This window comes from Oncorhynchus gorbuscha, linkage group LG14 (genome assembly GCF_021184085.1).
Source record: "Oncorhynchus gorbuscha isolate QuinsamMale2020 ecotype Even-year linkage group LG14, OgorEven_v1.0, whole genome shotgun sequence".
NCBI classification, from domain to species: domain Eukaryota; kingdom Metazoa; phylum Chordata; class Actinopteri; order Salmoniformes; family Salmonidae; genus Oncorhynchus; species Oncorhynchus gorbuscha.
Genome location: NC_060186.1, coordinates 3,147,269 through 3,157,268, shown reverse-complemented (window position 1 = coordinate 3,157,268; position 10,000 = coordinate 3,147,269). Strand labels below are relative to the sequence as shown.

The 10,000-nt window shown below is 44.6% G+C and overlaps 1 pseudogene; it reads right to left on the bottom strand.

Annotated features, from left to right (window-relative positions):
- Positions 1-10,000, bottom strand: part of LOC123995850 — a 110,988-nt pseudogene that overhangs the window by 94,535 nt on the left and 6,453 nt on the right.

The window sequence follows — 10,000 nt, the reverse complement described above, 5'->3', positions numbered from 1 at the left end:
ACAACGTCTCTGAGGTGTTTGGTAGTCCTCCTCCCTAGCAGCCTGCGTTCGCTCCCCAACATAACTCTTTCAACAACGTCTCTGAGGAAGATCCATCAGGAGATGGACATGTATCGGCCAGTTATTCAACGTTCAATTCATTGTTTCAACGTTTGTGTAACTGCACTAAGACACAGCTATTACATTATAGTCGAGTCCACTGCGTCATCTTCTCTCTGATTTTATTGGTTTGCTTTTCAAATATTTTGTTCAGAGGACATAAAACACCATTGAAGGGAACTGCTCCAAATCAGTTAGATCGTCCAACGTATCCCAGAGAGCATCTGTAGAGCAGCTCAACCAACTGTCTTCTTCTGATAACCAACTGTCACTCAGAGGAAGAAAAGATTTATAGTGGGTCTTTCATTTCTTCAAAGTTGATGCACTTTTCCCCATCCTTTCAACCTCCCTCCGACACTCTGACTCTCCCTCCGACCCTTCACCCCTCTGCCCCTCTGACTCTCCCTCCACCACTCCGACTCTCCCTCCACCACTCCGACTCTCCCTCCACCACTCCGACTCTCCCTCCACCACTCCGACTCTCCCTCCACCACTCCGATTCTCCCTCCACCACTCCGACTCTCCCTCCACCACTCCGATTCTCCCTCCACCACTCCGACTCTCCCTCCACCACTCTGATTCTCCCTCCACCACTCTGATTCTCCCTCCACCACTCTGACTCTCCCTCCGACCCTCTGATTCTCCCTCCGACCCTCTGATTCTCCCTCCGACCCTCTGATTCTCCCTCCACCCTCTGATTCTCCCTCCACCACTCTGATTCTCCCTCCGACCCTCTGATTCTCCCTCCGACCCTCTGATTCTCCCTCTGACCCTCTGATTCTCCCTCCGACCCTCTGATTCTCCCTCCGACCCTCTGATTCTCCCTCCGACCCTCTGATTCTCCCTCCACCACTCCGACTCTCCCTCCACCACTCCGACTCTCCCTCCACCACTCCGACTCTCCCTCCACCCTCTGATTCTCCCTCCGACCCTCTGATTCTCCCTCCGACCCTCTGATTCTCCCTCCACCACTCTGATTCTCCCTCCACCACTCTGATTCTCCCTCCACCACTCTGATTCTCCCTCCACCACTCTGATTCTCCCTCCACCACTCCGACTCTCCCTCCACCACTCCGACTCTCCCTCCGACCACTCTGATTCTCCCTCCACCACTCTGACTCTCCCTCCACCCTCTGATTCTCCCTCCACCACTCTGATTCTCCCTCCGACCCTCTGATTCTCCCTCCACCACTCTGATTCTCCCTCCGACCCTCTGATTCTCCCTCCACCACTCTGATTCTCCCTCCACCACTCAGACTCTCCCTCCACCCTCTGATTCTCCCTCCACCACTCAGACTCTCCCTCCGACCCTCTGATTCTCCCTCCACCACTCTGACTCTCCCTCCGACCCTCTGATTCTCCCTCCACCACTCTGACTCTCCCTCCGACCCTCTGATTCTCCCTCCACCACTCTGACTCTCCCTCCACCACTCTGACTCTCCCTCCACCACTCCGACTCTCCCTCCGACCCTCTGATTCTCCCTCCAACCCTCTGATTCTCCCTCCGACCCTCTGATTCTCCCTCCACCACTCTGACTCTCCCTCTGACCCTCTGATTCTCCCTCCACCACTCTGACTCTCCCTCCACCACTCTGACTCTCCCTCCGACTCTCCCTATACCCCTTCGACAAACAAACAAAAGAGCCCAAAAGGATCTGTCCCTTAAATCTTACTGAAGACCACTGTTACTGAAGACCACTATTACTGAAGACCACTGTTTCTGAAGACCACTGTTACTGAAGACCACTGCTACTGAAGACCACAGTTACTGAAGACCACTGTTACTGAAGACCACTGTTACTGAAGACTATTGCTACTGAAGCCCACTGTTACTGAAGACTATTGCTACTGAAGACCACTGTTACTGAAGACCACTATTACTGAAGACCACTGTTACTGAAGACCACTGTTACTGAAGACTACTCTTATTGAAGATCACTGTTACTGAAGACTACTCTTACTGAAGACCCTATTCCCTTTATAGTGCACTGCTTTAGACCAGAGCCCTATAGTTCCATCTAGGACCCAGACACTCTGTCTGTACAACACACATTCAGACCTGTTGAGGTAACAACAGCTGCTCTGTTCTCCCTGCCAACCTGCTCTGAGCGAGACAGACGCCATATAGGACAATGCTTATTAATGAATGTGATCTTAGACTGATAATCCACATGCGTTTGGAGGGGGAAGAGAGACGAGGGGGAAGGAGAGAGGAGGAGGAATGAGAGGAGGAGAAAGGAGAGAGGAGAAGGAGAGGAGGAGAGAAGGGAGAGAGGCGGGGAAAGGAGAGAGGAGAGGAAAGGAGAGAGGAGGGGAAAGGAGAGAGGAGGAGGGAGATGAGGAGAAAGGAGAGAGGAGGAGAAAGGAGAGTAGGAGGGATGGAGAGGAGGAGAGAAGGGAGAGAGGTGGGAAAGGAGAGAGGAGGGGAAAAGGAGAGAGGAGAGGAGGAGAGAAGGAGGAGGAAGGAGAGAGGATGAGGAAGGAGAGGGAGGGGAGGATGAAGGAGAGAGGAGGAGAAAGGAGAGAGGAGGAGGAAGGAGTAGGAGGAGAGAAGGGAGAGAGGAGGGGAAAGGAGAGAGGAGGGGAAAGGAGAGAGGAGGGGAAAGGAGAGAGGGGGAAATGAGAGAGGAGGAGCAAGGAGAGAGGAGGAGAAAGGGAGAGTAGGAGGGATGGAGAGAGGAGGAGGAGAAAGGAGAGAGGATGAGGAAAGAGAGCGGAGGGGAGGAGGAAGGAAAGAGGAGGAGAAAGAGGAGAAAGGAGAGTAGGAGGGATGAGAGAGGAGATGGAAGGAGAGAGGAGGAGGAAGAAGAGAGGAGGGGGAAGGGGAGAGGAGGGGGAAGGAGAGAGGAGGGGAAAGGAGAGAGGAGGAGGAAGGAGAGAGGAGGGGGAAAGGAGAGAGGAGGGAGGAAGGAGAGAGGAGGAGGAAGGAGAGAGAGGAGGAGGAAGGAGAGAGGAGGAGGAAGGAGAGAGGAGGAGGAAGGAGAGAGGAGGAGAAAGGAGAGAGGAGGAGAAAGGAGAGAGGAGGAGGAAGGAGAGAGGAGGAGGAAGGTAAATATAAGAGAAGGAACTCCAGTGAAAGACAATCTGCATTCAGTTCTCCTTCCCCCTCCTCTCCTTCCAACTCCTTCCCCCCCTCCTCTCTCCTTCCTATCTCCTTCCCCCCTCCCCTCCTCTCCTTCCTATCTCCTTCCTCCTCCTCTCTCCTTCCTCTCTCCTTCCCCCCTCCCTCTCCTTCCTATCTCCTTCCCCCTCCTCTCTCCTTCCTCTCTCCTTCCCCCTCCTCTCTCCTTCCTATCTCCTTCCCTCCTCTCCTTCCTCCTCCTCCCTATCTCTCCTTCCCCCTCCTCTCCTTCCTCCTCTCATTCCCCCTCCTCTCTCCTTCTTCTCTCTCCCTGATCTCTCTCTATGGGCCCACATTGATTTAGACTCTCCATTCCAACTCTCTCTGTACCCCTCCACCCCATTTCACACACACACACACACACACACACACACACACACACACACACACACACACACACACACACACACACACACACACACACACACACACACACACACACACACACACACACACACACACACACGCACACATGCACACGCGCACACACACTTCTCCCACCCCTCCAACCCCATCAGTCCCCATTTCATTCTCCCAGCCCCGTTTCATATGGTAATTAAAAGTCCAGGCCACTTATGGAGAGAGGGAGAGAGTAAGAGCCTGATAAAAAACATAGTAATTGTTGCTGAAACCGAAAGTGGAGATGGGCTCTAGTTGCCTGGAGATTTCTTTAAAGGAAGAAGGAAAAGGTCAAGGATAGACAGGGGATGGAGAGAGAGAAGAAAGGTAGAGAGAGAGAAGAAAGGTAGAGAGAGAGAGAGACAGAGACAGAGACAGAGACAGAGACAGAGGAGAAAGATAGAGATAGAGGAGAGAGAGAGAGAGAGAGAGAGAGAGAGAGAGAGAGAGAGAGAGAGAGAGAGAGAGAGAGAGAGAGAGAGAGAGAGAGAGAGAGAGAGAGAGAGAGAGAGAGAGAGCGAGAGAGAGAGAGAGACAGAGCAAGAGCGAGAGAGAGAGAATTAGGATCTGTATAAAAATAGTTATAGAACCAATTGCCCTTTATGGTTGTGAGGTCTGGGGTCTGCTAAGCAACCAAGAACCAAACACCAAATTGAGACTCTGCATGAAGAATGCTACAAAAGTGTCCTCTGCGTACAACATAACACACCAAATAATGCCTGCAGAGCAGAATTAGGCCGATACCTTGTCAGCTCGGGGGATTCAATCTTGCAACCTTACAGTTAATTAGTCCAACGCTCTAACCACCTGATTACATTAAACACTCCACGAGGAGACTGCCTGTTACGCGAATGCACTAAGTAAGTTGCTAGCTAGCATTAAACTTATCTTATAAAAAAACATCAATCATAATCATATGATGATATACTAGTTTATCTAGCGTGTCCTTCGTTGCATATAATCGATGCAGTGCATATCGTTGCTCCAATGTGTACCTAACCATGAACATCAATGCCTTTCTCAATACACAGAAGTATATATTTTTAAACCTGCATAATTAGCTAAAAGAAATCCATGTTAGCAGGCCATGTGAAATTGTGTCATTTCTCTTGCGTTCATTGCACGCAGAGTCAGCGTTTATGCAACAGTTTGGGCCGCCTGGCTCATTGCCAACTAATTTTCCAGAATTTTATGTAATTATGACATAACATTGAAGGTTGTGCAACGTAACAGCAATATTTAGACTTATGGATGCCACCTGTTAGACAAAATACAGAACGGTTCCGTATTTCACTGAAAGAATAAACGTCTTGTTTTCGAGATGATAGTTTCCGGATTCAACCATATTAATGACCTACGGCTCGTATTTCTGTGTGTAATTATGTTATAACTACGTGTATGATTTGATAGAGCAGTCTGACTGAGCGATGGTAGGCAGCAGCAGGCTCGTAAGCATTCGTTCAAACAGCACTTTCCTGCGTTTGCCTGCAGCTCTTCGCTGTGCTTCAAGCTGTTTATGACTTCAAGCCTATCAACTCCAGAGATGAGGCTGGTGTAAGCGATGTGAAATGGCTAGCTAGTTAGCGGGGTGCGCGCTAATAGCATTTAAAATGTCACTCGCTCTGAGCCTTGGGGTGGTTGTTCCCCTTGCTCTGCATGGGTAACGCTGCTTCGAGGGTGGCTGTTGTCGTTGTGTTTCTGGTTCGAGCCCGGGGAGGAGTGAGGAGAGGGACGGAAGCTATACTGTTACACTGGCAATACTAAAGTGACTATAAGAACATCCAATAGTCAAAGGTTAATGAAATACAAATGGTATAGAGGGAAATAGTCCTATAATTCCTATAATAACTTCAACCTAAAACTTCTTACCTGGGAATATTGAAGACTCATGTTAAAAGGAACCACCAGCTTTAATATGTTCTCATGTTCTGAGCAAGGAACTGAAACGTTAGCTTTCTTACATGGCACATATTGCACTTTTACTTTCTTCTCCAACACTTTGTTTTTGCATTATTTAAACCAAATTGAACATGTTTCATTATCTACTTGAGGCTAACTAGATTTTATTGATGTATTATATTAAGTTAAAATAAGTGTTCATTCAGTATTGTTGTAATTGTCATTATTACAAATACATTTTATTTAAAAAATCATAATCGGTCGACCTCTACCCAGGACAGCAACACAATTAGACCCAACCAAATCATTAGAAAACAAAAACAGAATTACTTGACACATTAGATAGAATTAACAAAAGAACTGAGCGAACTAGAATGTTATTTGGCCCTAAACAGAGAGCACACAATGGCAGAATACCTGACAAGTGTGACTGACCCAAACTTAAGGAAAGCTTTGACTATGTACAGACTCAGTGAGCATAGCCTTGCTATTGAGAAAGGCCGCCGTAGGCAGACATGGCTCTCAAGAGAAGACAGGCTATGTGCTCACTGCCCACAAATTGAAGTGGAAACTGAGCTGCATTTCATAACCTCCTGCCAAATGTATGACCATATTAGAGAGACATATTTCCCTCAGATTACACAGACCCACAAAGAATTACCACAGTGTGTAATCACAGCAGCACGATTTGTGACCTGTTGCCACAACAAAAGGTCAATCAGTGAAGAACAACTAACTAAATAAACAAACTAAATAACTACTAACTAACAAAATACAACCCATATTTATGTTTATTTATTTTCCATTTTTAACTATTTGCACATCATTACAACACTGTATATACTGTAGACATAATGACATATGAAATGTCTTTATTCTTTTGCAAACTTTGTGAGTGTAATATTTACTGTTCATTTTTTATTGTTTGGTTTACTTTTGTTATTATCTATTTCACTTGCGTTGGCAATGTTAACATATGAAAAAAAAAGAGCTTCTTTAATTTCGACCAGGCAGCAGCAATGATAGAGGTGGGAGAAGATCGACTCACAGAGACTGGAGGTTCCTGAGGTTCTGAAGGGCTTCGCCTGGAACCCGTCGCAGCTGGTTGTTCTGAAGCATCCTGCATGGGAAGATAAAACGCAAGAGATCATCAGGGCAGGGGGAAGAAAATTGATGGCGCACCTGAAAGTGATGACACTGACACAGATCCTTTAAAATCTATCAGAGAGAGGTGACACAGAACACAGAACACAGACCCTTTAAAATCTATCAGAGAGAGGTGATAGAGAAAACATACCCTTTAAAATCTATCAGAGAGAGGTGACACAGAACACAGAACACAGACCCTTTAAAATGTATCAGAGAGAGGTGACAGAGAACACAGAACACAGACCCTTTAAAATCTATCAGAGAGAGGTGACACAGAACACAGAACACAGACCCTTTAAAATCTATCAGAGAGAGGTGATAGAGAAAACATACCCTTTACAATCTATCAGAGAGAGGTGACACAGAACACAGAACACAGACCCTTTAAAATGTATCAGAGAGAGGTGACAGAGAACACAGAACACAGACCCTTTAAAATCTATCAGAGAGAGGTGATAGAGAAAACATACCCTTTAAAATCTATCAGAGAGAGGTGACACAGAACACAGAACACAGACCCTGTAAAATCTATCAGAGAGAGGTGACACTGAACAGTTGAAGGGAAGACTGTGTATTTAAATAGTCTGTACACTGTGTATTTATATAGTCTGTAGCTGTAGACTGTGTATTTATATAGTCTGTAGACTGTGTATTTATATAGTCTGTAGCTGTAGAGTAGACTGTGTATTTATATAGTCTGTAGACTGTGTATTTATATAGTCTGTAGCTGTAGAGTAGACTGTGTATTTATATAGTCTGTAGACTGTGTATTTATATAGCCTGTAGACTGTGTATTTATATAGCCTGTAGACTGTGTATTTATATAGTCTGTAGACTGTGTATTTATATAGTCTGTAGACTGTGTATTTATATAGACTGTGTATTTACAGTGCCTTGCGAAAGTATTCGGCCCCCTTGAACTTTGCGACCTTTTGCCACATTTCAGGCTTCAAACATAAAGATATAAAACTGTATTTTTTGTGAAGAATCAACAACAAGTGGGACACAATCATGAAGTGGAACGACGTTTATTGGATATTTCAAACTTTTTTAACAAATCAAAATAAAAAAAACTGGGCGTGCAAAATTATTCAGCTCCTTTAAGTTAATACTTTGTAGCGCCACCTTTTGCTGCGATTACAGCTGTAAGTCGCTTGGGGTATGTCTCTATCAGTTTTGCACATCGAGAGACTGAAATCTTTTCCCATTCTTCCTTGCAAAACAGCTCGAGCTCAGTGAGGTTGGATGGAGAGCATTTGTGAACAGCCGTTTTCAGTTCATTCCACAGATTCTCGATTGGATTCAGGTCTGGACTTTGACTTGGCCATTCTAACACCTGGATATGTTTATTTTTGAACCATTCCATTGTAGATTTTGCTTTATGTTTTGGATCATTGTCTTGTTGGAAGACAAATCTCCGTCCCAGTCTCAGGTCTTTTGCAGACTCCATCAGGTTTTCTTCCAGAATGGTCCTGTATTTGGCTCCATCCATCTTCCCATCAATTTTAACCATCTTCCCTGTCCCTGCTGAAGAAAAGCAGGCCCAAACCATGATGCTGCCACCACCATGTTTGACAGTGGGGATGATGTGTTCAGGGTGTTGCTTTTACGCCAAACATAACGTTTTGCATTGTTGCCAAAAAGTTAAATTTTGGTTTCATCTGACCAGAGCACCTTCTTCCACATGTTTGGTGTGTCTCCCAGGTGGCTTGTGGCAAACTTTAAACGACACTTTTTATGGATATCTTTAAGAAATGGCTTTCTTCTTGCCAATCTTCCGTAAAGGCCAGATTTGTGCAATATACGACTGATTGTTGTCCTATGGACAGAGTCTCCCACCTCAGCTGTAGATCTCTGCAGTTCATCCAGAATGATCATGGGCCTCTTGGCTGCATCTCTGATCAGTCTTCTCCTTGTAAGAGCTGAACGTTTAGAGGGACGGCCAGGTCTTGGTAGATTTGCAGTGGTCTGATACTCCTTCCATTTCAATATTATCGCTTGCACAGTGCTCCTTGGGATGTTTAAAGCTTGGGAAATCTTTTTGTATCCAAATCCGGCTTTAAACTTCTTCACAGCAGTATCTCGGACCTGCCTGGTGTGTTCCTTGTTCTTCATGATGCTCTCTGCGCTTTTAACGGACCTCTGAGACTATCACAGTGCAGGTGCATTTATACGGAGACTTGATTACACACAGGTGGATTGTATTTATCATCATTAGTCATTTAGGTCAACATTGGATCATTCAGAGATTCTCACTGAACTTCTGGAGAGAGTTTGCTGCACTGAAAGTAAAGGGGCTGAATAATTCTGCACGCCCAATTTTTCAGTTTTTGATTTGTTAAACAAGTTTGAAATATCCAATAAATGTTGTTCCACTTCATGATTGTGTCCCACTTGTTATTGATTTTTCACAAAAAAATACAGTTTTATATCTTTATGTTTGAAGCCTGAAATTTGGCAAAAGGTCGCAAAGTTCAAGGGGGCCGAATACTTTCGCAAGGCACTGTATATAGTCTGTAGACTGTGTATTTATATAGTCTGTAGACTGTAATTATATAGCCTGTAGACTGTATATTTATATAGTCTGTAGACTGTGTATTTATATAGTCTGTAGACTGTGTAATTGTATAGTCTGTAGACTGTGTATTTATATAGCTTGTAGACTGTGTATTTATATAGTCTGTAGACTGTGTAATTGTATAGTCTGTAGACTGTGTATTTATATAGTCTGTAGCTGTAGGGTAGACTGTGTATTTATATAGTCTGTAGCTGTAGGGTAGACTGTGTATTTATATAGTCTGTAGACTGTGTATTTATATAGTCTGTAGACTGTGTATTTATATAGTCTGTAGCTGTAGTGTAGACTGTGTATTTATATAGTCTGTAGACTGTGTATTTATATAGTCTGTAGACTGTGTATTTATATAGTCTGTAGACTGTGTATTTATATAGCCTGTAGACTGTGTATTTATATAGCCTGTAGACTGTGTATTTATATAGCCTGTAGACTGTGTATTTATATAGTCTGTAGACTGTGTATTTATATAGTCTGTAGACTGTGTATTTATATAGCCTGTAGACTGTGTATTTATATAGCCTGTAGACTGTGTATTTATATAGCCTGTAGACTGTGTATTTATATAGTCTGTAGCTGTGTATTTATATAGTCTGTAGCTGTAGGGTAGACTGTGTATTTATATAGTCTGTAGCTGTGTATTTATATAGCCTGTAGACTGTGTATTTATATAGCCTGTAGCTGTAGGGTAGACTGTGTATTTATATAGCCTGTAGACTGTGTATTTATATAGTCTGTAGCTGTAGGGTAGACTGTGT